This window comes from Aquarana catesbeiana, linkage group LG01, assembly GCF_042186555.1.
Source record: "Aquarana catesbeiana isolate 2022-GZ linkage group LG01, ASM4218655v1, whole genome shotgun sequence".
NCBI lineage: Eukaryota > Metazoa > Chordata > Amphibia > Anura > Ranidae > Aquarana > Aquarana catesbeiana.
The window spans coordinates 625,980,635-626,007,327 of record NC_133324.1 but is presented as its reverse complement, the minus strand read 5'-3'; the positions used below and the strand labels follow the sequence as shown (position 1 = coordinate 626,007,327).

The following is a 26,693-nucleotide window of genomic DNA, read 5'->3' as shown; positions in this document are numbered from 1 at the left end:
TGTGTCCAAAAAAAAAAAATCATAGAAACCTATAAGTCCAGTGCCCCACATAGAAATTAGGGGGGCGGCGCCCCTGCGCTCCTTATGGACCAGCCGCTGCTGCACTCACTTCTCTCTCTGATCTATCCCTTCTAAGTTCTAGCCACATAGTGGTTCTTCTTTCTGCTTTCTTCTTTCTTCTTATTTTTCTTCTTCTTCCTCCTATATCTAGGGTGACTTTTGGGCTCTGACCACTGATCTAGACCATTCATGCTTGTAACATGATATGATTTTTATTATGACCCTCCCTTTGTGCTGTTATACTCCTGACAATTGCTGGGCTTTTTGTCTGTGGCCCATACTGTTTACCAGTTTAAGCCCTGGTTCACATTGCAGCGATTTCACATGTCCCAAACTTCCCAAAAGTAGTTTCTGTACTACTCTTGGCGACTTCGGGAGCAATTTCCATTGACATCTGTTCAGCAACCTCCAGAGATATCTCCGAAATAGCCCCCGAAGTCGAGACTGACATGCAGGAATGAAATTGTGCGAGTTCGGCTGAACTCGCATTATTTAATTCCTGCTGTCCGTGAACCTGGGCTAACTTTTCTTGATTGTCTTTGTCTTATTCTAAAAAAAACAATAAAGACATTTTGCCTCTAATTTTTACATAACTAGTGAGCGGTCGAGAATATAAACTGATGTTCTTAAAGTGGTTGTAAACCCTTAAGACCACTTTTACCTACAGGTAAGCCTAGTTTAAGTCTTACCTGTAGGTGCAAGAAATATCTCCTAAACCTACATGGTTTAGGAGATATTTCCAAAAGACAGGCACCGATGTCTACGGTGCATGCACCGCACACAACGGCGCGAAGGCGCACTGAGCGTGCCGTCTCTAACGGCGATCATGCCGTTAGTGGCGGCACCAGCACGCATGTGCGGGAGTGACGTCATCACGGCTCCGGCCAATCACAGCGCCGGAGCCGCGATACCCGGAAAGCAGATGGATGCTTCGTAGGAGAAGGGACAGCGGTGACATCGCAGGCTCCCTTGTCAGGTAAGTGACACATAATGGGCTACTATGCGATGCATAGTAGCCCATTATGCTTTACCTTTGCAGGGAAACAAAGAGGAAGTAAACTTATCTGGGTTTACTTCCTCTTTAAACTATAGTGCTCAATAGCGAAAACTGAAATAAACACCCCACCATTAAATGAGCAGTGATTTATTCTACCTCCTCCTCTGCCTATGATGACCGGTCCTATAGAGATTCAATTAGGGTGAAAGAATCTAGAAGAAAATATTGTCTGCTGTGTCCCTATTTTAGAAAATACTTAATACTCTGCAACATCTGTGATTGGCACACTGTGTATTACATTTTTATTTGTAAAATGTATAAACCATCATCACCTTTTAAAAGGAACTAAAATGTATCATTCAAAATACTGAGATGGAGGGTACTTTTTAACATACGTTTTATTGAACCTGGCATAGGGGACCCATCTGTTTTGTGATCAGATTAGGGGGTGGTTGTTTTTATGAAATTTCTTTGGGCTTGCTGTATATAGTTTAGATGTAAATAGTACTTATCAGGGTCCTTCCTTATGTATAGGAATCCACGGTGTCTCTCTTGTCACCGTTTCCTTGTTAATGTGTTCAATACTGATTTGGCCCCTAATCAGGAACCTAAAAAATATTTGATTCCATTTTGTATGGAGTGCTAATGACCATGGCTGAGAATCTGCAAATTAGCACCACATCCAGTTATAAATGATATCCCTTGCCTGCTGGACAATCTTGATGTTTCCTCATAAGATCTGACTCTATACGATGTTCACTACATTAACAAAAGGTCCAAAACCTTTTTTCTTAACATTGTTAGAAATTGGTCATGATGTAAAGTGAATTAGGCAATTATTACTTGGTTTTCTACTCTCTAATAGTATTATTGCTGGAAAATCTGCCAAGGTTCCTTCAGCAGAATGTAGCTGAAAAGAAACAGGATTCAAAATAGATGGTCTTGTTCAGTCTCTGTCGTTTTTACATCCTGTAGCGTTTAAAGCATATTATAATGGACAACAATCCAAATAATACAGTGCAATATTTTTGCTTTTTTTATTTATTTATTACAGGTACTTATATTAATTTATGCAGCGCTTTACATATATACTCTAGTTTTACATCAGTCCCTGCCCTCACGGAGCTTACAATCTAAGATCCCTAACTTACATTCAAACATATACATACTATATCTGATTTATACAGAATCCTTACCGATCTACAGTCAGGAACCTTACAGAATGATTCACAGAAAAGGGATATGATGCAATGACGAGGACCATGAGGAACCCTTGCTCAAGCATTGTTAAAGTACCCTGACCCATATACCTGTGCTGCATGCTACATATTAAATAGCAGAGGGTGCATACACACAACTAAGTTTTACACATTGGGCCCCATGGAGGATATGCAGTCACCTGGTTTGATAGTGAAGTGAGTGGAGAAGTGAGAGCCATCAGTTCCTTACAGATTCAAAGGGTTGAGTTTCATGCAAACATCTACATATTGTGCTAGGGTAACTGTGGTTTTCTCGTTGATAATGGCGCACGCCCAATACAATTGGTTAATTTCATCTCATTGGATGAGTCTTGTTAGGCAATTAGTAGGTGTTCTCTTAATTAAACCCTTTTGATGCTAATCTCATTCCTATTACTTCTAATATATCTTTAAAATGTGTTTTTTTTCTTTTTTTATCCAAATCTTTCAATACATTACAAAGAACAGAGAAGTGTTTCTAAACCCAATAAATTAATATTTTCAGATCTTGATCTAACCACTTAACCACTTGCCGACCGCCTAACGCACATATACGGCGGCAGAATGGCACGGGCAGGCAGAATCACGTACCTGTACGTGATCTGCCTCCCGCGGGCGGGGGGTCCAATCGGACCCCCCCCCCGGTGCCAGCGGCGGTCGGCATTTGACTGGGAGCGTCGGGAGGCGAGGGGGAGACCATCCGATCGTGGCCCCCCCCCTCGCGATCGCTCCCAGCCAATCGGAATCCTCCCCTGCCTGTGTGTAGTTTCACACAGGCAGAGGATGTGATGTCATCTCTCCTCGGCTTGGCAGTTTCCGTCCCAGCGCCGAGGAGAGAAGACATGTGAGTGCACAACACACACACACACACACACAGTAGAACATGCCAGGCATACTTTACACCCCCGATCCCCCCCCGATCACCCCCCGATCCCCCCCCAATCACCCCCCCCTTGTCACAAACTGACAGCAAGCAGTATTTTTTTTTTTCTGATTACTGCATGGTGTCAGTTAGTGACAGTTACAGTGTTAGGGCAATGAGTATTACCCCCCTTTAGGTCTAGGATACCCCCCTAACCCCCCCTAATAAAGTTTTAACCCCTTGATCACCCCCTGTCACCAGTGTCACTAAGCGATCATTTTTCTGATCGCTGTATTAGTGTCGCTGGTGACGCTAGTTAGGGAGGTAAATATTTAGGTTCGCCGTCAGCGTTTTATAGCGACAGGGACCCCCATATACTACCTAATAAATGTTTTAACCCCTTGATTGCCCCCTAGTTAACCCTTTCACCACTGATCACCGTATAACCGTTACGGGTGACGCTGGTTAGTTCGTTTATTTTTTATAGTGTCAGGGCACCCGCCGTTTATTACCTAATAAAGGTTTAGCCCCCTGATCGCCCGGCGGTGATATGCGTCGCCCCAGGCAGCGTCAGATTAGCGCCAGTACCGCTAACACCCACGCACGCACCGTACACCTCCCTTAGTGGTATAGTATCTGATCGGATCAATATCTGATCTGATCAGATCTATACTAGCGTCCCCAGCAGTTTAGGGTTCCCACAAACGCAGTGTTAGCGGGATCAGCCCAGATACCTGCTAGCACCTGCGTTTTGCCCCTCCGCCCGGCCCAGCCCAGCCCACCCAAGTGCAGTATCGATCGATCACTGACACTTACAAAACACTAAACGCATAACTGCAGCGTTCGCAGAGTCAGGCCTGATCCCTGCGATCGCTAACAGTTTTTTTGGTAGCGTTTTGGTGAACTGGCAAGCACCAGCGGCCTAGTACACCCCGGTCGTAGTCAAACCCGCACTGCAGTAACACTTGGTGACGTGGCGAGTCCCATAAGTGCAGTTCAAGCTGGTGAGGTGGCAAGCACAAGTAGTGTCCCGCTGCCACCAAGAAGACAAACACAGGCCCGTCGTGCCCATAATGCCCTTCCTGCTGCATTCGCCAATCCTAATTGGGAACCCACCGCTTCTGCAGCGCCCGTACTTCCCCCATTCACATCCCCAACCAAATGCAGTCGGCTGCATGAGAGGCATTTTCTTTATGTCCTCCCGAGTACCCCTACCCAACGAACCCCCCAAAAAAGATGTTGTGTCTGCAGCAAGCGCGAATATAGGCGTGACACCCTCTATTATTGTCCCTCCTGTCCTGACAATCCTGGTCTTTGCATTGGTGAATGTTTTGAACGCTACCATTCACTAGTTGAGTATTAGCGTAGGGTACAGCATTGCACAGACTAGGCACACTTTCACAGGGTCTCCCAAGATGCCATCGCATTTTGAGAGACCCGAACCTGGAACCGGTTACAGTTATAAAAGTTAGTTACAAAAAAAAGTGTAAAAAAAAAAAAAAACCACAAACAAAAATATAAAATAAAAAAAAAATAGTTGTCGTTTTATTGTTCTCTCTCTCTCTATTCTCTCTCTATTGTTCTGCTCTTTTTTACTGTATTCTATTCTGCAATGTTTTATTGTTATTATGTTTTATCATGCTTGCTTTTCAGATATGCAATTTTTTATACCTTACCGTTTACTGTGCTTTATTGTTAACCATTTTTTTGTCTTCAGGTACGCCATTCACGACTTTGAGTGGTTATACCAGAATGATGCCTGCAGGTTTAGGTATCATCTTGGTATCATTCTTTTCAGCCAGCGATCGGCTTTCATGTAAAAGCAATCCTAGCAGCTAATTAGCCTCTAGACTGCTTTTACAAGCAGTGGGAGGGAATGCCCCCCCCCCCCAACGTCTTCCGTGTTTTTCTCTGGCTCTCCTGTCTCAACAGGGAACCTGAGAATGCAGCCGGTGATTCAGCCAGCTGACCATAGAGCTGATCAGAGACCAGAGTGGCTCCAAACATCTCTATGGCCTAAGAAACCGGAAGCTACGAGCATTTTATGACTTAGATTTCGCCGGATGTAAACAGCGCCATTGGGAAACTGGGAAAGCATTTTATCACACCGATCTTGGTGTGGTCAGATGCTTTGAGGGCAGAGGAGAAATCTAGGGTCTAATAGACCCCAATTTTTGCAAAAAAGAGTACCTGTCACTACCTATTGCTATGATAGAGGATATTTACATTCCCTGAGATAACAATAAAAATGATTTAAAAAAAAAAAAAATGAGAGGAACAGTTTAAAAATAAGATAAAAAAAAAATAATAATAAAGAAAAAAGAAAAAAAAAAAAAAAAAGCACCCCTGTCCCCCCTGCTCTCGCGCTAAGGCGAACGCAAGCATCGGTCTGGCGTCAAATGTAAACAGCAATTGCACCATGCATGTGAGGTATCACCGCGAACGTCAGATCGAGGGCAGTAATTTTAGAAGTAGACCTCCTCTGTAAATCTAAAGTGGTAACCTGTAAAGGCTTTTAAAGGCTTTTAAAAATGTATTTAGTTTGTCGCCACTGCACGTTTGTGCGCAATTTTAAAGCATGTCATGTTTGGAATCCATGTACTCGGCCTAAGATCATCTTTTTTATTACATCAAACATTTGGGCAATATAGTGTGTTTTAGTGCATTAAAATTTTAAAAAGTGTGTTTTTTCCCCAAAAAATGCGTTTGAAAAATCGCTGCGCAAATACTGTGTGAAAAAAAAAAATGAAACACCCACCATTTTAATCTGTAGGGCATTTGCTTTAAAAAAAATATATAATGTTTGGGGGTTCAAAGTAATTTTCTTGCAAAAAAAAATTATTTTTTTATGTAATCAAAAAGTGTCAGAAAGGGCTTTGTCTTCAAGTGGTTAGAAGAGTGGGTGATGTGTGACATAAGCTTCTAGATGTTGTGCATAAAATGCCAGGACAGTTCAAAACCCCCCCAAATGACCCCATTTTGGAAAGTAGACACCCCAAGCTATTTGCTGAGAGGCATGTCGAGTCCATGGAATATTTTATATTGTGACACAAATTGCGGGAAAGAGACAATTTTTTATTTTTTTTATTTTTTTTTGCGCAAAGTTGTCACTAAATGATATATTGCTCAAACATGCCATGGGAATATGTGAAATTACACCCCAAAATACATTCTGTTGCTTGTCCTGAGTACGGGGATACCACATGTGTGAGACTTTTTGGGAGCCTAGCCGCGTACGGGACCCCGAAAACCAAGCACCGCCTTCAGGCTTTCTAAGGCCGTAAATTTTTGATTTCACTCTTCACTGCCTATCACAGTCTCGGAGGCCATGGAATGCCCAGGTGGCAAAAAACCCCCCCAAATGACCCCATTTTGGAAAGTAGACACCCCAAGCTATTTGATGAGAGGTATAGTGAGTATTTTGCAGACCACACTTTTTGTCACAAAGTTTTGAAAATTGAAAAAAGAAAAAAACATTTTTTTTTTCTCGTCTTTCTTTATTTTCAAAAACAAATGAGAGGTGCAAAATACTCACCATGCCTCTCAGCAAATAGCTTGGGGTGTCTACTTTCCAAAATGGGGTCATTTGGGGGGGGTTTGTGCCACCTGGGCATTCCATGGCCTCCGAAACTGTGATAGGTAGTGAGGAGTAAAATCAAAAATGTACGCCCTTAGAAATCCTGAAGGCAGTGATTGGTTTTCGGGGCCCCGTACACGGCTAGGCTCCCAAAAAGTCCCACACATGTGGTATCCCCGTACTCAGGAGAAGCAGCTAAATGTATTTTGGGGTGCAATTCCACATATGCCCATGGCCTGTGTGAGCAATATATCATTTAGTGACAACTTTGTGCAAAAAAAAAAAAAAAAATTTGTCACTTTCCCGCAACTTGTGTCAAAATATAAAACTTTCCATGGACTCAACATGCCTCAAAGCAAATAGCTTGGGGTGTCTACTTTCCAAAATGGGGTCATTTGGGGGGGTTTTATGCCATCTGGGCATTTTATGGCCTTCAAAACTGTGATAGGTAGTGAGGAGTAAAATCAAAAATGTACGCCCTTAGAAATCCTGAAGGCAGTGATTGGTTTTCGGGGCCCCGTACGCGGCTAGGCTCCCAAAAAGTCCCACACATGTGGTATCCCCATACTCAGGAGAAGCAGCTAAATGTATTTTGGGGTGCAATTCCACATATGCCCATGGCCTGTGTGAGCAATATATCATTTAGTGACAACTTTTTGTAAATTTTTTTTTTTTTGTCATTATTCAATCACTTGGGACAAAAAAAATGAATATTCAATGGGCTCAACATGCCTCTCAGCAAATTCCTTGGGGTGTCTACTTTCCAAAATGGGGTCATTTGTGGGGGTTTTGTACTGCCCTGCCATTTTAGCACCTCAAGAAACGACATAGGCAGTCATAAATTAAAGGCTGTGTAAATTCCAGAAAATGTACCCTAGTTTGTAGGCGCTATAACTTTTGCGCAAACCAATAAATATACACCTATTGACATTTTTTCTACCAAAGACATGTGGCCGAATACATTTTGGCCTAAATGTATGACTAAAATTGAGTTTATTGGATTTTTTTTAGAACAAAAAGTAGAAAATATCATTTTTTTTCAAAATTTTCGGTCTTTTTCCGTGTATAGCGCAAAAAATAAAAACGGCAGAGGTGATCAAATACCATCAAAAGAAAGCTCTATTTGTGGGAAGAAAAGGACGCAAATTTCGTTTGGGTACAGCATTGCATGACCACGCAATTAGCAGTTAAAGCGACGCAGTGCCGAATTGTAAAAAGTGCTCTGGTCAGGAAGGGGGTAAAACCTTCCGGGGCTGAAGTGGTTAAGGACTAGCCTCGTTTTGGATTTTAGGTGTTTACATGTTTAAAACAGGTTTTTTTTGCTAGAAAAATACTTAGAACCCCCAAACATTATATATTGTTTTTTTTCTAACACCCTATAGAATAAAATGGCGGTCATTGAAATACTTTTTTTGCACCGTATTTGCGCAGCGGTCTTATAAGCGCACTTTTTTTGGAAAAAATTCACTTTTTTGAATAAAAAAATAGGACAACGGTAAAGTTAGCCCAATTTTTTTTTATATTGTGAAATATAATGTTACGCCAAGTAAATTCATACCCAACATGTCACGCTTCAAAATTGCACCCGCTCGTGGAATGGCGTCAAACTTTTACCCTTAAAAATCTCCATAGGCGACGTTTAAAAAATTCTACAGGTTGCATGTTTTGCACTACAGAGGAAGTCTAGGGCTAGAATTATTGGTCTCGTTCTATCGGTCGTGGCGATACCTCACATGTGTGGTTTGACCACCGTTTTCATATGCGGGCGCTACTCACGTATGCGTTCGCTTCTGCGCGCGAGCTCGTCGGGACAGGGCGCTTTAAAGAAATTTTTTTTTTATTTTCTTATTCATTTTACTTTATTATATTTATTTTTGCACTGTTTTAAAAAAAAAAAAAAAAATTGGATCACTTTTATTCCTATTACAAGGAATGTAAACATCCCTTGTAATAGAAAAAAAGCATGACAGGTCCTCTTAAATATGAGATCTGGGGTCAAAAAGTCCTCAGATCTCATATTTGGACTAAAATGCAAAAAAAAAAAAAAAAAAAAATGCCTTTAAGACATATGGGCGGAGCTGACGTCATGATGTCGCTTCCGCCCTCCTATGGTATGGAGACGGGTGGGGGCCATCTTAGCCTCACTCGTCTCCTTACCTCAGCAGTGACAGGTCCCGATCTCCTCCGCTGCTACTGACGGCTCCGGTAAGCGGCGGAGGGCATGGGAGAGCGGCGGGAGGGGGGTGGCACCTCTCCCGCCGCTGATAACGGTGATCTCGCGGCGAACCCGCCGCAGAGACCACCATTATCGTACACAGAACCGGCTCCTGTAAAGATGGATACCTCAGTTGTGGCAGCAGCTGCTGCCGTTACCGAGATATCCATCTTCAAAGTGCCGACGTATATATACAGGAGCCAGTCGGTAAGTGGTTAAAGATGACCATACACTGCAATTCGTTAGATTTTAGATAAATTAGATTTAGTGCAAGAGCCTGTTGGATTTCCTATAATTTGAATTCATTGTTCAAGTGCATCCTCCTATTACCTATTTTGCCAAAATATTGCGTTGTACCGAGATTGGCCAATCAGATTGCATAGTGCATGACCAACTTAAGTACCAAATTTGGAATGTAGATGTGCCATGACCCACTTGTATTTTCCCAAAGATATTTCTTGGGCATTATACAAGGCACATGAGAAACCACTTTTTCAAGACATGCTAGAGTGATCAGGAATCTTCAAACTACTACTCCAGCTTTTGCGGAAATACACGTCCCGTGAAGCATTGTAAAACTCTGACATTCACAGACCTGACTAGGCTTCTCTCTACTGGTGGACACAAGAACCTGCATCTATAGATATATCTAAATATAGATATATCTATATCCCCACACACTGAAGCAGGAAGCAATATACATCGGCCCAGAAGTTAATCTGTACACAGGAAATAGGTGTGTGTTTTGAGGCCAAATCATTTAGACATACACACATGACCCAACACAAACACCATCCCATGTAAAAATAAAAAATTATCTTAATTTGCAAATAAGGATCATCTCTTCCTCAGAGAACAGTGAGCGGGGCATGGTGGTAGGAAGAAATTAGAAGCAGTACAAGCAACTTCCTGGAGGGGCGTGATGTCATTCCTGTGTGCTGGCCACAGCTTCCGGGAACCAGATATGCGCCATGGGGACAAGCATCTAGGTGCAGGCCCATAACTTTATTGGCGAATAAAAGGAAAGCAGATGCAGATTTCCAGGACTGGATTAACAATGTTTCTAGTGAAAGGCAACTGGTGTTTTCTATTAAACAAGATCTAAATGGGCCATTGACATGCATCATAGTTTAACTTAGGAATGTGTCTTTGCAAAGTTAAACTAAATTAAATCCTTTTTTATTTTTGCTTGGGGATAGAGTGCAGAGGGATTAGAAGTCTTGTCAGTTTTTGGGGAAGTCTGCACCCCTGATAGGGGTGATGACACCTCCCAAATTTTGCCAGTTTCTCCTTCAAATTTATTCACTTCCTGTCACATAGCCAAACAGGAAGTGAGGGTAACACCCTACCAATGTCTTTCCTTGGGGACACACAGGTCAATCTAAATAGTGTCCCCATTAGGTGAATTGCACTTTTCTGTGTACACCCCAAATTATTAGGTATCTTGGACTTTGGGGTTTATTTACTAAAAGCAAATCCACTTTGCACTACAAGTGCACTTGAAAGTGCAGTCGCTAGAGATCCGAGGGGGACATGCAAGGAAAATAAAAAAACTGCATTTTTGCTTCTACATGATTGGATGATAAAATCACCAGTGCTTCCCCTCAGATTTACAACGAGTACACTTGTAGTGAAGAGTGGATTTGCCTTTAATAAACCCCAAAATACCTAATAATTTGAGGTGTACACAGCAAAGTGCTAGAGTGCAATTTGCCTAATGGGGACACTAGTTAGATTGACCTGTGTGTCCCCAAGGAAAGACATTGGTAGGGTTTTACCCTCGCTTCCTGTTTGGCTATATGACAGGAAGTAAAGACAATTTTCAGAAAAGGGACACAAAGCCCAACTTAAAAAGACAAACAGGGCGAACACTCACTTGGTTTCCCTCAAATGCCCACAATTAGAATAGCTCAGTGCTCTAAACCAGTGGTTCTCAAACCTGTCCTCAAGTACCCCCAACAGGCCATTTTTGCAGGTTTTCCTTCATCTTGCACAGGTACTTTAAATCACAGTCAATGGCTTGGTATTTTGGACAGCTATTTTAGCTAAGATAAATTCCCAAAACATGGCCTGTTGGGAGCACTTGAGGACTGAGGCTGAGAACCACTGCACTAAAATGGAAAATTTAATGCTTACCTCTCCGTAATTTTCCTTTCCAATTTATGCGTATGCTGCTATGAAGGCAACAGAAAAGTAGCTTTTAGACAAATCGCACCTTTTTTTTGTTTTGCCATGCCAATCAGCCTAGTTAGGCTGCACCTGGGAAATCTGTTCCATGAAAATTGTTTAGGGGGGAGTATAAAATGCATTACTTGGATTGAATATGCATCTGAAAAACAAATAATTAACAAAACACATAAAAACAAAAAACATAAACATTTGCTACAAATTTTATTGGTCAACAAAACAGGACTTGGAAAAGAGCAAGGAAAGCAAAAAACACATGTATATTAATTTGAAACACTAACAGAATATGGTTTTAAGGTCTGACCATTTTGCAGAGAAAATGAATAGGAGTTGAAAGGACTGCGCCCACAAATGGACAGTCTCTTAAGGATTTAAACATTAGTCAACATCTTGAGGAAGATTTTGCAAAATAATGCAGCACAGACAGTTAAATCAAAGTGAAACTAACAACCTACAAACGACACACATTGACAACATCAAAAATATTTCAGGGAAAAATATCCCCCCCCCCTCAAAAAAAATAAATACAAACAAAAGTAAAAAATACTTACTCTAAAACACATCTGTTTTGCAAATATATAACAAACAAAATACAAACAGAGAATACATGTGCTACAAACTATAGAAGGACGCCCAAATAATAGTACTCTCTTGCCCCACACGCACAATCTGGCCTCTTTTCAGGGCAAGGTAAAGAATGCTATCTGCAAACTTTATATAACATAGGTGTGAGTGCTAATGAGGCAGTTGAAAACACATGCACAGTCCATGAAACAAACAAAATGCAAGTTCACCCAGTGTCAAGACATTACTTCAAAGTGGGCACACCTGTTAAGGTTTTCCCTAAAAGGGGTTGTAAAGGTTCGTGTTTTTTCACCTTAATGCATCCTATGGTCGGGAACCGGTTAAAAGAGAAATATGGCTTCAAGAAAATAAATTATAGTCACCTAGGTGCATGCAGCATAGATTCAATTCTGCATCTGTCCCCGGCTAGCTCTGTAGTGAGAATTGAGCGATCAAACACTGCTAATTTCTCAGTTCTCCCCCTCCGCTCTGAGCAGAGTATATATACACATATGTGCCAGTGCACAGGACCAATAATCATGCAATGTAATATATAATAAGTTATATAGTGAGCTGAGGATAAAATGCAAATAGGACTATAGTTGCTGAAATTTATAAAATGTCCATAACAATTAGCCACTGTAGTTAAAAGCTGTGGTAGGAAAACAAAGAGTCCTTATATAAGAACCAGCGCTGAGGGCAGGCTTTCCAGGTGAGCGAAGTCAGCTCTCTAGGTAAACGTGAGAAGAAAAACAAAAGAAAGCGCCTCTGAGTGCAGGTATTTATTTGTAGCAGTAAACAAGCAATCCACACTTACAATAAGGTAAGGGAAGTACGGCTCTGAAGGGGAAGATATCCTGGATCAGTCCCAGCGTCCATGGCAAAAGGCTGCAAGATAGTTCCGAAGGGATGGCCGCGGTCCCCCCGCAAGGAAAAACTTGCAGCTGGGCTGGATAGAAGCTCCGTTGGTCTGACAGGGCGCTCGTGGGCGTGTGACGTCACCTGGATAGAACAGACCACAACGCGTTTCAGAGCATGCGTATGCCCAGTGTGAGCTTCGCGCATGCTCTGAAACGCGTTGTGTTTCGCTCTTGTCGCCCAGGTAACCCCCTACCTCAAAGACAAAATGCTAGACACAGAGCGAAGACCCATCAATCCAAGTAGATTCTGTGCCCCCTGCACTTGTATCTCCTTCTACTAATTCATCTCAGGCCCCATTAGTATCATTACCATCCAGGCCCTGTGATCCTGATCCTACTTTAGCTACAGCTCACATGGTTAATCTTTTATCTCCACCTAAACTTACCTTCCCCACTGAAAAAGACACACATACATTTACCCCCTCCAAACAAGAATCAATCAATTCTTGTTCTATTATCAATAATCTACTTTTAGGCGATTTCCAAAGTGGAGAAATAGCCTTCCACTCTACAGCCTTGTCATTTCCTTTTTTAGAGATGGGCCTACTTCGCAAACAACGCTAAAAAAGAAAACACATAGACGAGGATGTAGAGGAGGACGTAACAAATCTAAAAATAAACGCAAAACTACAGAAACAATAAAATTATTTAACCTGTCCTCACATTTATTATCTTCAGAAAAAAACTCTTTATTAGGCAAGGGGCTCACGTTCTCACCCACTATACAACCCAATTCTTTTCCTCTTTTTAAGGACCTAAATACATTTATTAGGAATTTATTAGGAATCTTACCTTAAAAAGATTTTTCAACATTCAATCAGCGAAGAATACACCAGCCGACAATAGTTCAAATATAATAACTGCCACTTTAGCTCCCCCTCACACTATCATGGAGGACACTCTTGAGAGTTCTATTAGTGTATATGAGTCTGATTCAGAATTGGGAATCTCAGATCTCGGTCTGGACCTCGAACTATTAACCCAGCATCCCCAGACCTCACCCCCAGTCAGATACACCAATTTTAAAACCAAATCCGCTTTTTACCCTTCCAAATCGAAGGGCCCTTATTTGGAAACATTCTATAGAGTGGTCTTTTCAGAATTCCAAAAACTGTGTAAACATACTGACAATACACAGAAATATCGCTCTCATAATCTTAACCCTGGCGAAAAGGCCGCACTCCACTCCCTTTCGAATAATTCTGAGATTATTATTAAACCTGCGGATAAGGGGGGTGGGATTGTTATACTAGACCGCACTTCTTATATTGCAGAAGCATTAAGATTACTTTCCGACTGTCAAACATACAGAAAACTGCCTTCTGATCCCTTGCCCCAATTTAGATTGGAGGCTGAGGCATTAATCAAACAAGCTCTTTTAGATGAAGTTATCAAAAAAATGAAGCCTCTTTTTCTATGCAAAGAATTTTACAGTACACCTTATTTTTACCATCTCCCTAAGGTGCACAAAAATTCATCACATCCCCTTGGCAGACCCATTGTGGCCTCCATGAATAGTGTCACCAGCGGTTTCTCTCAGTATGTTGACTCTTTTCTACAGCCCTTAGCTCAGGACCTCCCATCTTATGTACGAGATTCGATACACTTGATGGAACTCTTGACCCCTTATAGATGGCAAGACAGTTACTCTTGGCTGTCTCTTGACGTTAATTCCTTGTATACATCTATACCCCATCATATAGTTCTGCTGGCAGTCCAATATTTTTTGTCTTCGGATCCTTTAATAAATGCAAAACAGGCTGTATTTATCTCAGAAGCTACCTCTTTTTGTCTAAATCACAACTACTTCCACTTCGATGATGATTTTTACCTACAGACCCATGGTACAGCAATGGGGACCATTTTGCCAAACATCTGGTGTTCTGTGGCAGATACATAGATGATATTATGGTCATCTAGGACGGCCCCTCGTCCTCGATTGACGGTTTTGTCTCCCACTGCAACACTAATAATTTAGGCCTTTCTTTTACATTTGTAAACCATGTGGAAAGTCTCTCCTTTTTAGATCTCGAACTTTTTCATAACAGTAATCGTATCTTTTCACGAAACTACACCAAACCCACTGCTGGGAACGCCTACTTACATTTCGACAGCTGCCATCACCCACAGTGGGTCAAAAATATTCCTAAAGGCCAGTATTGCAGATTAAGACAGAATTGTACCAGAGATTCTGACTACATCTCCCAAAGTGTGCACCTTAAAAATAAATTTCTAGAAAAGGGATTCCCTGAGAAATTAGTAGATCAAGCTCATGCCACCTTTCTTCCAGGCAAAAAACCTAAGACTAAAAAAACACCCAAAAACGATACCGTGCGTTTTATCACCAGATACCACAGTGAATATAAAAAAATGGAGCATATCCTCTACAAACACTGGAACATTTTAAAACAGGATCCCCTTCTTAATACTAGTCTCTAGTGACAGACCCAAGGTCACTTATAGAAGGGCCCCAACACTGAAAAACAAGATAGCGCCCAGCAAACTAAAAATCACCAAACCGGAAAACCCCTTGTGTCTTATCCCTCTCACAGGTATGTATAGGTGCAAAAAATCGTTATGCAAAACCTGCGCCTTTGTGAGACATGGACAATGTAGTTTCCAATACAAGGACAAGACATATCAGTTAGAAGGATTTTACAACTGCTCTACTGAATATGTAGTGTATTGTTTAACATGTCCATGCAAATCAATATATGTTGGTCGTACAATTCGCCCATTACGACGTTTTGGTAAACATCGTCGGCTTATAGAGAAAGGCTGTGACGAACATAGCGTTCCTCGCCACTTCTTAGAGCACCATAATCAATCCACTGTGGGCCTACAGGTGTGGGCTATTGAATCTATACCCCGCAACTTGTCTGAAGCTGAACGCTTTTCCAAGTTGTGTGAACGCGAAACCTATTGGATATACACCCTAGACACTTAGGGATGAGCCGAACACCCCCCTGTTCGGTTCGCACCAGAACATGCGAACAGGAAAAAAGTTCAAACCACAAAAACTATGCGCTTAGGACATAAAGCAGAAATAGGAGAAAGGGGGGGGGGGGGAGATAAGATAAAGGGAGGGGGGAGAGATGGGAGAAAGGAAAGAGAATAGAAGGTATGCTGCCTCCCCAAGTTGAGCCCTCAAAGAGAACTAACATGTAATGAATAGTTAATGGGGATATGGCGCTCCCTTGTGGGCTATACAAATTTCAATGACATAAACAGTGACTATATAAATAAATAGTGATCCAAACCCAAACGATGAGAACTGTGAAATCCTTAGTGGGTGAAACTCATAATAGATCATAAAAAATTATTTGTGGAAGTATACGTGTACGTGTTGGCAAACCTTAGTTTTAAAAAAGAAGAAAACTACTACAGTGCTGCTGCTATGCAGCTAATTAAAAATACCAACTTCTATATATGCAAAATTCGTGGCATGTGTATGTAGACCAGTGCAAGAATGAGCATATGACAGTGCAATGTATGTAATATGACAGTGCAATACTGCACCTACATATATATTTGACCGTACACTCCTACTTTTAAATCTGCAATACAGTGCAGTATAGTGCAATCAAGTCCAACAAGACTCTAAATGACCAGTGCAAAAACAAGTGTATAACAATGCAGTATGACAGTGCAATCCCACACATACGTGTATATGTAACCAACAATCCAACTTATAAATGTTCAATAAAGTGCAATATGTGCAATCAAGTCCAGCAAGACTCTAGATGACATCAAAATTTCAAATTAAGCAAAAAAGAGAGAGAAAGAGTCTGTCTCAAATAGTGCATTCCAATTTTGAATGGCAGCAAAAAAGTTCCAACAGCTTAGTGACTTTTGGTGCCCACAGAGGTAGATCCGTGACTTCTGTGCTCCCCTTTGGCTCCCCACTCACCAGCTTCCACTACCCCTGCAGGGGTGATAGACAATCTAGGATCCCAGAACCGTCCTCTTATTCGGTATCCCGTGGTGCTGCGGTGGAATGGCCTCTCTCCCAGGAGTTCCGGATTACCATTTCATACGATATCCCGGATGGGGATCAGCAACTAAGCCCTTCTGATCCGAAAATGAGTCATTGTAATCACCCAGAAGTTCCTTTGCTGGTCAGGATTTGCATCTAGGTGGACATGGTGAGGTCCCTCTTTAGCAAAGAGGAGGTGCTGCTCATTTTGAAATGAGCAGCACCTCCTCTTTGCTAAAGAGGGACCTCACCATGTCCACCTAGATGCAAATCCTGACCAGCAAAGGAACTTCTGGGTGATTACAATGACTCATTTTCGGATCAGAAGGGCTTAGTTGCTGATCCCCATCCGGGATATCGTATGAAATGGTAATCCGGAACTCCTGGGAGAGAGGCCATTCCACCGCAGCACCACGGGATACCGAATAAGAGGACGGTTCTGGGATCCTAGATTGTCTATCACCCCTGCAGGGGTAGTGGAAGCTGGTGAGTGGGGAGCCAAAGGGGAGCACAGAAGTCACGGATCTACCTCTGTGGGCACCAAAAGTCACTAAGCTGTTGGAACTTTTTTGCTGCCATTCAAAATTGGAATGCACTATTTGAGACAGACTCTTTCTCTCTCTTTTTTGCTTAATTTGAAATTTTGATGTCATCTAGAGTCTTGCTGGACTTGATTGCACATATTGCACTTTATTGAACATTTATAAGTTGGATTGTTGGTTACATATACACGTATGTGTGGGATTGCACTGTCATACTGCATTGTTATACACTTGTTTTTGCACTGGTCATTTAGAGTCTTGTTGGACTTGATTGCACTATACTGCACTGTATTGCAGATTTAAAAGTAGGAGTGTACGGTCAAATATATATGTAGGTGCAGTATTGCACTGTCATATTACATACATTGCACTGTCATATGCTCATTCTTGCACTGGTCTACATACACATGCCACGAATTTTGCATATATAGAAGTTGGTATTTTTAATTAGCTGCATAGCAGCAGCACTGTAGTAGTTTTCTTCTTTTTTAAAACTAAGGTTTGCCAACACGTACACGTATACTTCCACAAATAATTTTTTATGATCTATTATGAGTTTCACCCACTAAGGAAAAAAGTTCGTTCGAACACGCGAACACCGTTAAAGTCTATGGGACACGAACATGAATAAACAAAAGTGCTAATTTTAAAGGCTTATATGCAAGTTATTGTCATAAAAAGTGTTTGGGGACCTGGGTCCTGCCCCAGGGGACATGTATCAATGCAAAAAAAAGTTTTAAAAACGGCCGTTTTTTCAGGAGCAGTGATTTTAATAATGCTTAAAGTCAAACAATAAAAGTGTAATATCCCTTTAAATTTCGTACCTGGGGGGTGTCTATAGTATGCCTGTAAAGGGGCGCATGTTTCCTGTGTTTAGAACAGTCTGACAGCAAAATGACATTTTGAAGGAAAAAACTCATTTAAAACTACCCGCGGCTATTGCATTGCCGACAATACACATAGAAGTTCATTGATAAAAACGGCATGGGAATTCCCCAAAGGGGAACCCCGAACCAAAATTAAAAAAAAAAAATGACGTGGGAGTCCTCCTAAATTCCATACCAGGCCCTTCAGGTCTGGTATGGATATTAAGGGGAACCCCGGCCAAAATTTAAAAAAAAAAATGACGTGGGGTTCCCCCTAAATTCCATACCAGACCCTTCAGGTCTGGTATGGATTTTAAGGGGAACCCCGCGCCAAAAAAAAAAACGGCGTGGGGTCCCCCCAAAAATCCATACCAGACCCTTATCCGAGCACGCAACCTGGCAGGCCGCAGGAAAAGAGGGGGGGACGAGAGTGCGGCCCCCCCTCCCTCCTGAACCGTACCAGGCCACATGCCCTCAACATTGGGAGGGTGCTTTGGGGTAGCCCCCCAAAACACCTTGTCCCCATGTTGATGAGGACAAGGGCCTCATCCCCACAACCCTGGCCGGTGGTTGTGGGGGTCTGCGGGCGGGGGGCTTATCGGAATCTGGAAGCCCCCTTTAACAAGGTGACCCCCAGATCCCGGCCCCCCCCCTGTGTGAAATGGTAAGGGGGTACATAAGTACCCCTACCATTTCACGAAAAAAGTGTCAAAAATGTTAAAAATGACAAGAGACAGTTTTTGACAATTCCTTTATTTAAATGCTTCTTCTTTCTTCTATCTTCCTTCATCTTCTGGTTCTTCTGGTTCTTCTGGTTCTTCCTCCGGCGTTCTCGTCCAGCATCTCCTCCGCGGCGTCTTCCATCTTCTTCTCCTCGGGCCGCTCCGCACCCATGGCATGGGGGGGAGGCTCCCGCTCTTCTCTTCTTCTTTTCTTCTCTTCTTCATTTTCTTCTCCGGGCCGCTCCGCATCCATGCTGGCATGGAGGGAGGCTCCCGCTGTGTGACGGCGCTCCTCGTCTGACAGTTCTTAAATAACGGGGGGGCGGGGCCACCCGGTGACCCCGCCCCACTCTGACGCACGGTGACTTGACGGGACTTCCCTGTGACGTCACGGGGAATGCCACAGGGAAGTCCCGTCATGTCCCGTGCGTCAGAGGGGGGCGGGGTCACCGGGTGGCCCCGCCCCCCGTTATTTAAGAACTGTCAGACGAGGAGCGCCGTCACACAGCGGGAGCCTCCCTCCATGCCAGCATGGATTGCGGAGCAGCCCGGAGAAGAAGAGAAGAAAAGAAGAAGAGAAGAGCGGGAGCCTCCCCCCCATGCCATGGGTGCGGAGCGGCCCGAGGAGAAGAAGATAGAAGACGCCGCGGAGGAGATGCTGGACGAGAACGCCGGAGGAAGAACCAGAAGAGCCAGAAGAACCAGAAGAACCAGAAGATGAAGGAAGATAGAAGAAAGAAGAAGCATTTAAATAAAGGAATTGTCAAAAACTGTCTCTTGTCATTTTTAACATTTTTGACACTTTTTTCGTGAAATGGTAGGGGTATAAGTACCCCCTTACCATTTCACACAGGGGGGGGCCGGGATCTGGGGGTCACCTTGTTAAAGGGGGCTTCCAGATTCCGATAAGCCCCCCACCCGCAGACCCCCACAACCACCGGCCAGGGTTGTGGGGATGAGGCCCTTGTCCTCATCAACATGGGGACAAGGTGTTTTGGGGGGCTACCCCAAAGCACCCTCCCAATGTTGAGGGCATGTGGCCTGGTACGGTTCAGGAGGGAGGGGGGGCCGCACTCTTGTCCCCCCCTCTTTTCCTGCGGCCTGCCAGGTTGCGTGCTCGGATAAGGGTCTGGTATGGATTTTTGGGGGGACCCCACGCCGTTTTTTTTTTTTTTTTTTTGGCGCGGGGTTCCCCTTAAAATCCATACCAGACCTGAAGGGCCTGGTATGGAATTTAGGGGGACTCCCACGTCATTTTTTTTTTTTTTAATTTTGGTTCGGGGTTCCCCTTTGGGGAATTCCCATGCCGTTTTTATCAATGAACTTCTATGTGTATTGTCGGCAATGCAATAGCCGCGGGTAGTTTTAAATGAGTTTTTTCCTTCAAAATGTCATTTTGCTGTCAGACTGTTCTAAACACAGGAAACATGCGCCCCTTTACAGGCATACTATAGACACCCCCCAGGTACGAAATTTAAAGGGATATTACACTTTTATTGATTGACTTTAAGCATTATTAAAATCACTGCTCCTGAAAAAACGGCCGTTTTTAAAACTTTTTTTTGCATTGATCCATGTCCCCTGGGGCAGGACCCGGGTCCCCAAACACTTTTTATGACAATAACTTGCATATTAGCCTTTAAAATTAGCACTTTTGATTTCTCCCATAGACTTTTAAAGGGTGTTCCGCGGCATTCGAATTTGCCGCGAACACCCCAAATTGTTCGCTGTTCGGCGAACTTGCGAACAGCCAATGTTCGAGTCGAACATGAGTTCGACTCGAACTCGAAGCTCATCCCTATAGACACTCTTGCACCCAATGGGTTGAATGAAGAAATAGAAGTTAACACCATCATATAGCATCTCATGACAAATCCCCCCCCCCCTTCCCTTCCCGCCTTGTTTTTGTTTTGTTTTTTTTTCCTTTCCTCTTTCCCTTCTTTCCTTTCTATCTCTTTGCATATAATTACACATTTTCTGACATGTACCCCCACAGATATGTTTGCACATTAATGCATATGTACATAGAATCTCAGCAATTGCCACTATTAGTTTCACCCAGCCATAATGTTCTTTTTAGTGTAATGCACCTTTTACCCATAACTCAAATAATAAAAACAATTTTTTACCTATAGTATTCTCATATATTCTCCATCCTTTAGACAGATGCTGTCACTACATGATATATTATCGTGTCAATGCGATTATGCTTATAAGTAGCATGACACAATAATCTAGTTCTTTAGGCACCGTTATTATTTATTTTGTGTCCTATAATTATTGTTATTATCATCATCCCTGGGTTGTTCTCAATTATCTTTATCATTATTATTTCTGACTCATCCTCAACAATATACATAAATATATCCTTTTATTACTTTTTCTCACATTATAGAATATATATATATATATATATATATATATATATATATATATATATATATATATATATATATATATATATATATATATATATATATATATATATATATATTTATTATTATTATCCTTTTCCATCTATTTCCCATTTTTTATTTATTTATTTTTTACTTTTTCAAATTAGACTTTTACTCTGAATGTTTTAATCAGTCATGCTTTTTTGGTAACAGACTCCCTCGTTTCTAGCTACGCTAATGTCTGTTCTCCTTCGTCAGCTGTAGCGTGTTTTAGTCCTAATGTACGGAGCTACTTAAGTCCCCCTCCTCTCCCGTTCACCCTACACTTGAAAAAGGAGCGCGCATGCCCAGTGTGAGCTTCGCGCATGCTCTGAAACGCGCTGTGGTCTGTTCGATCCCGGTGATGTCACACGCCCACGAGCGCCCTGTCAGACCAACGGAGCTTCCATCCAGCCCAGCTGCAGGTTTTTCCTTGCGGGGGACCGCGGCCATCCCTTCGGAACTATCTCGCAGCCTTTTGCCATGGACGCTGGGACTGATCCAGGATATCTTCCCCTTCAGAGCCGTACTTCCTTACCTTATTGTAACTGTGGTTTGCTTGTTTACTGCTACAAATAAATACCTGCACTCAGAGGCGCTTTCTTCTGTTTTTCTGCTCTGAGAAGAGAGCCATGACTCATGAGTCAGCGGCTCTCTGCTCTCCCTTCCAGCACTCACTGGAGTGCTAGGCTGTGGAGGGGGCTGGCTCAGGCTGTCAGTAGATTGCCGAGAGGCAAAAATAGATGCCGATCCAGGCTTCCGGGTGGATCCAGACCATATGGCCAGGATCTTTCCAGAGCCTGGACCAGCTGTGTGACATTAGCTGACAGCAGGCTTCATGCTTATTGTATACCCAGCTTTAAGCCCCATACACATGGGTCGAACGTCAAACGAAATCAGCCAGTACAATAGAAACCAGCCAACATTCAGCCCATGTGTACAAGTTCTTCCGATCTCACGTTTGGCTTCTGTCGAACAAGCATGCTGTAAAAACAGCAGTCGATCGGCATACGATCAGCACTCACAGCCACTGGCTGCGAGCACTGACCGATACGTTCTGGCTGAGAGGGGGGCAGTCTCCCTGTCAGAACACAATAGCACAGCAGGGATATTGCTATACTAACATGAAATAGTTAGTACAGAAATCTCGTTGCTAATTTCCTCATGTTTTCTTTCGCTCAGGCCAAAAAAACTTACTGTGTGTACCAGGCTTTAGTTCGGACTTCGGAGCAAGCTGTTCTGTATATGATAATGAACACATCCAATTGCTGGAAATGCCTGTTATCTTCTAGGGAAGCCATACATGACCAGCTCCTTGCTTGGTCATCACAGTTAGTGCTGGGATTCAGCCATGTATTGTCACCACCTGCTTAATTTGTTCATATTCAAACAAATGCTGTAATTGTGCAACCATTCAATTGTATCAGGAGCAGAAACATAAGGAGGTTGATTTACTAAAACAGGAGAGTGCTAAATCTGGTGCAGCTCTGCATGGTAGCCGATCCACTTCTAACTTCAGCTTGTTCATTAAACTTTTACAATAAAAACCTGAAAGCTTTAAACTTCAAAGCATGTCTTGCGTCAAGCCCCCACTCTGTTTTTTTTTAGGACATGGAAAAAGAAAATGTTGTAATTATCACTGAGTAATCAGTCTCTTTAGACTCTACAAGGATATAAACAATCAATTTAATCCAATGCATTGAGGTCTATATATAGATTTGTATAAAAACAGTTGCCTGAGTGAATGGTTTTGTGACATATCAAAGTCTTTGTTTTTACTCTGTCGGTAATAACATTATAAATACTCTGGTACCGGGTTAACAGGAATATTTTGTCATGTGCCATTCTGCATATTTCTGCATATACACTGTCACTATCACATTAGCAGGATAGCAATCGTGATAGAAATCACCTTAAAGTGTTACTAAACCCACAACAGTAAAATCAGTCTGTATATGCAATAAAGCATGCTTGTTATACTCGCAATACTCAATCCTCTACGTTGTGTAAAAAGGCTGTTTGATCCCGTATGCACACATCCTCTCCTTCCACTGACTCCAAAACATGTCTGGATAAGATAGAGTTAATGGAATCAGGCTGCACATGCTCAGTTTGGTGTGTATTGCTAGAGAGTTTTTTTTATTTTTCTTGGAAGAGTGCATGTGATTAGCACAGGGCCAATCGGCACTGTCCAGACACAGGGTCGGGAGTCCTGCATCCTGATAGGACAGCCAGAGCAGTATAAAGCTCCTCCTACAATCTTTAACCAGAAACTCATAGAAGTCACAAGACTGCTATATACGGCTGATGAGAAAAGGTATTTAGCAGTTTATATTCAATAATTGCATTTCCATGTTCTGTATACTCTGGGAAACCAGATATGGTGAATGCAGGGTCCCGGGTTTGGTAACACTTTTATGTTTAATTTGGACTGTGGAGTCTGACAGGTGGCACCATCTGTCAAACTTGCCCATTGAGCTCAATGGGGCCGCGCCACAACTGCCAACCAATCGATTGGCGTGTAGTTGCGGTGCATTCCTGCAATATAAAATTGCTGTTTGGCAATAAAAAAAAGTAGAAAAAAGAAAACACAGGCGCCATAAGGCAGAAGTAACGCCTTCTGAATGCCCGTTATCTGCTTCTATACTGCTTTATGAAAAGCTTTTCAGAATGCGGTAAAAATTATCACCAGTGTGAAAGAGCACCTAAAAAGATGCCTCCTTTTCTCCGCTACTCCGTCCAAGGGAGAGAAAAATGGGTGGTGAGAGACCTGCTCCAGGCAGTACACTATTATTACTACTAAAAAAGGGTGAGTTTGGGACTTTAAATGAGACATATGGGTCACATGTCTCCATCCCTGAATCTGTGAAAAGAAAGGGGGGTTTTGGGGGCTTTAAATGAGGTGAGTACATATGGCTAGAAGATGAGTTGATATCAAAAATATCTTTTTATTGGTGAAACAAGGAACATGGCAAAATGACATGATACATGCAGCAATAAATAAAATTGTCAATCACATATTACAGGCCATATATAGAAACAAATATTGGTAGCAACCAGCCAACCACTGTGTGGTATGGAATGAATCCTGGATGTAGTAAAACCACTAAGAAATTCGTGGTAGGTGGTGAAAAAGTGAAACATACACTATACATAAAGTACACTGTAATCTTACAGATTACATTACTGTATGAAATTATTTCACATCCCTTTTGTCCCTAGTGGTTTCTCCAGTGCCCTGCATGCAGTTTTATATTATAAAAACTGTTCTTTCTGCCTGGAAACTGGAGATTGTCCATAGCAACCAAAACCGTCCCTTTACATCAAAAGTGGTTTTAGACCAGCTAGAAAACAGCGATAATAAAGTAGAATCACTCGCAGAATTGAGCGATAGTGATTTGTGGGGAGATCCGTCATCAAACACTGAAAGTAATGACAGCGACAATTCTGCAACTGAGCAAATTTCAGCGTTTTTGATTTGATTACATTATTGAATAATTTTTATTATTATTATATTATTATTTGGTATAATTATTTATAGTTATTTATTATATTATAATTTATGTTTTTGTGTTTCAAACTTTATCATACCCGAGATGTCTACTAGACTCTGGTTTGGACAGATTTAAGTGAGTTATTCCTAAGAATTACAGGCCTACAATATAAAACGCCAAATCTCCATGCAAAATAATGGTACCGCTTTCAGCATCAAAAATATGAAATAATCATACCACCAGGGAGGTTAATAAATCTGCAAAAATGTCAACAATTCTGTGTTTTTCTGTCAATATGGGGTGCTGTGTGTACATTAATGAGCAAAAAAAATGAACATAAATGATTTTAGCAAATGGCTGCAATATAACAAAGAGTGATAAATTTAAGGGGGTCTGAATACTTTCCGTCCCCACTGTATTTGTGTACATATATATTGTATTTATCGACGTATAATATGCACCTTTTTCCCCTGAAAATTATAGGGAAATCGTGGGTGCGTTTTATACACCGATCCCTGCTGCCTCGGATTGGAAGGAGGGGACGAGCGCCGCTGGATTACACACAGCCGCGATCTCCTGTGTATCCGGCTCTCGGTCACACACAGTCCCGCCCCCCTGGCCCGGCATTGGACCACTGTTCTGTCCATCATATGAGCCGGACGGGACTGTGAGTGACTGAGCGCCGAATACACAGGAGATCGCGGGTCTGTGTAATGCAGCACTGGAGCAGCTGCAATCATCGGCAAAGGCGAGTCTGCAGATGTGTACTAAACAGCTGCACTGATGGGCATGCTAAATGCTGCAGATAGGCACTAAAAAGGCTGCAATAATGGGCACGTTAGAGGCTGCAGATGGGCATGTTAGAGGCTGCAGATGGGCACTAAACAGGCTGCAATAATGGGCACATTAGAGGCTGCAGATGGGCACTAAACAGGCTGCAATAATGGACACATTAGAGGCTGCAGATGGGCACTGATCCTTATTTTAAAATTTAAGTTTTTTTTCTGAAACTTCCCTCTTAAAGTTAAGGTGCGTGTTATACGCCGATAAATATGGTAAGTCAAGCGGTACAGCAAAGTTGTTGAAAAATGATGCAACCAGGGGAAGCGACGAGCTCCCTGTGCCCCCCAGCACTGCCTGAGCATTGTCTAGTGTTTTTTGTTATTTTCGCCTACGTCATTCTTTACAATTCATTTGCTTCTACAGTATTATGTAACCATAGCAATACTGTGAGTTTATGTGAGATTCTCATGCTGCTCCAAGCTTCTCTGTTAATCAAGCTGAACTCCAACTATGGATTTTATTGCATATTTACATTGGTTTAGCTTAGGCAATGTAATTATGCATGTGCCATTTTTTGGCAAGAATGCAGGGTGATCTCTGATTGGACTAGGTGAAGAATGCTATGTCCCCCCCCCTCCCCTCCCCAGCTTGTCCAATCAGAAAACAAGTTGCCGCTGTCTTCTGGGTACTGTGCCACGCTGCTGCCCTGCTGCATATTGAACACAGGGGGCTGCCCATTGCTTTGGCATGGGCACTGTACATAGAATGTCTTGCATTTTTTCTCAATGAATGGGTTTTGATTGGACCAGTTGAAGATTGTAATCCCCCCAGACCCCCCCCCACCTCTCCACCTTATCCAGTTGGAGAACACCCCTGCATTCATTCATTGAGATAAATGCAAGATGTTCTGTGACTGGTGCCTGTGCCCCCCAATGGTTACTATTCAGCGCGGAAGCCGCTTGGCACAGGACCTTGAAAATAGCGGCGATCGCTGTAATAGCAAATGCCAACTGGACCATGTAAATATGCAATACAAACCATATTTGGCTTTAAGAACCATAGCTGTGGAGAAGAGGTATAATGATGGCACAAGGTTGTGTTAGATTAGATGTACAGTGAGGAGATAAGTGGGCAAGTACACTGAAGTGTACCTTTTTCATGAGCACATTTAGATCTCCAGTGCTGAGCATGTCTGGTTTCACTCAAGCACTGGAGCCCTTTATTGGAATATTTTTGTTGGCACTGTGAACACTTT

General features: G+C 42.4%; 1 protein-coding gene across 1 annotated transcript in view; it reads left to right on the top strand.

The window, feature by feature from the left end:
* The window catches only part of MOB1B (MOB kinase activator 1B), a 136,386-nt gene that overhangs the window by 92,193 nt on the left and 17,500 nt on the right, over nucleotides 1–26,693 (top strand). The gene's annotated exons all lie outside the window — the stretch shown is intronic.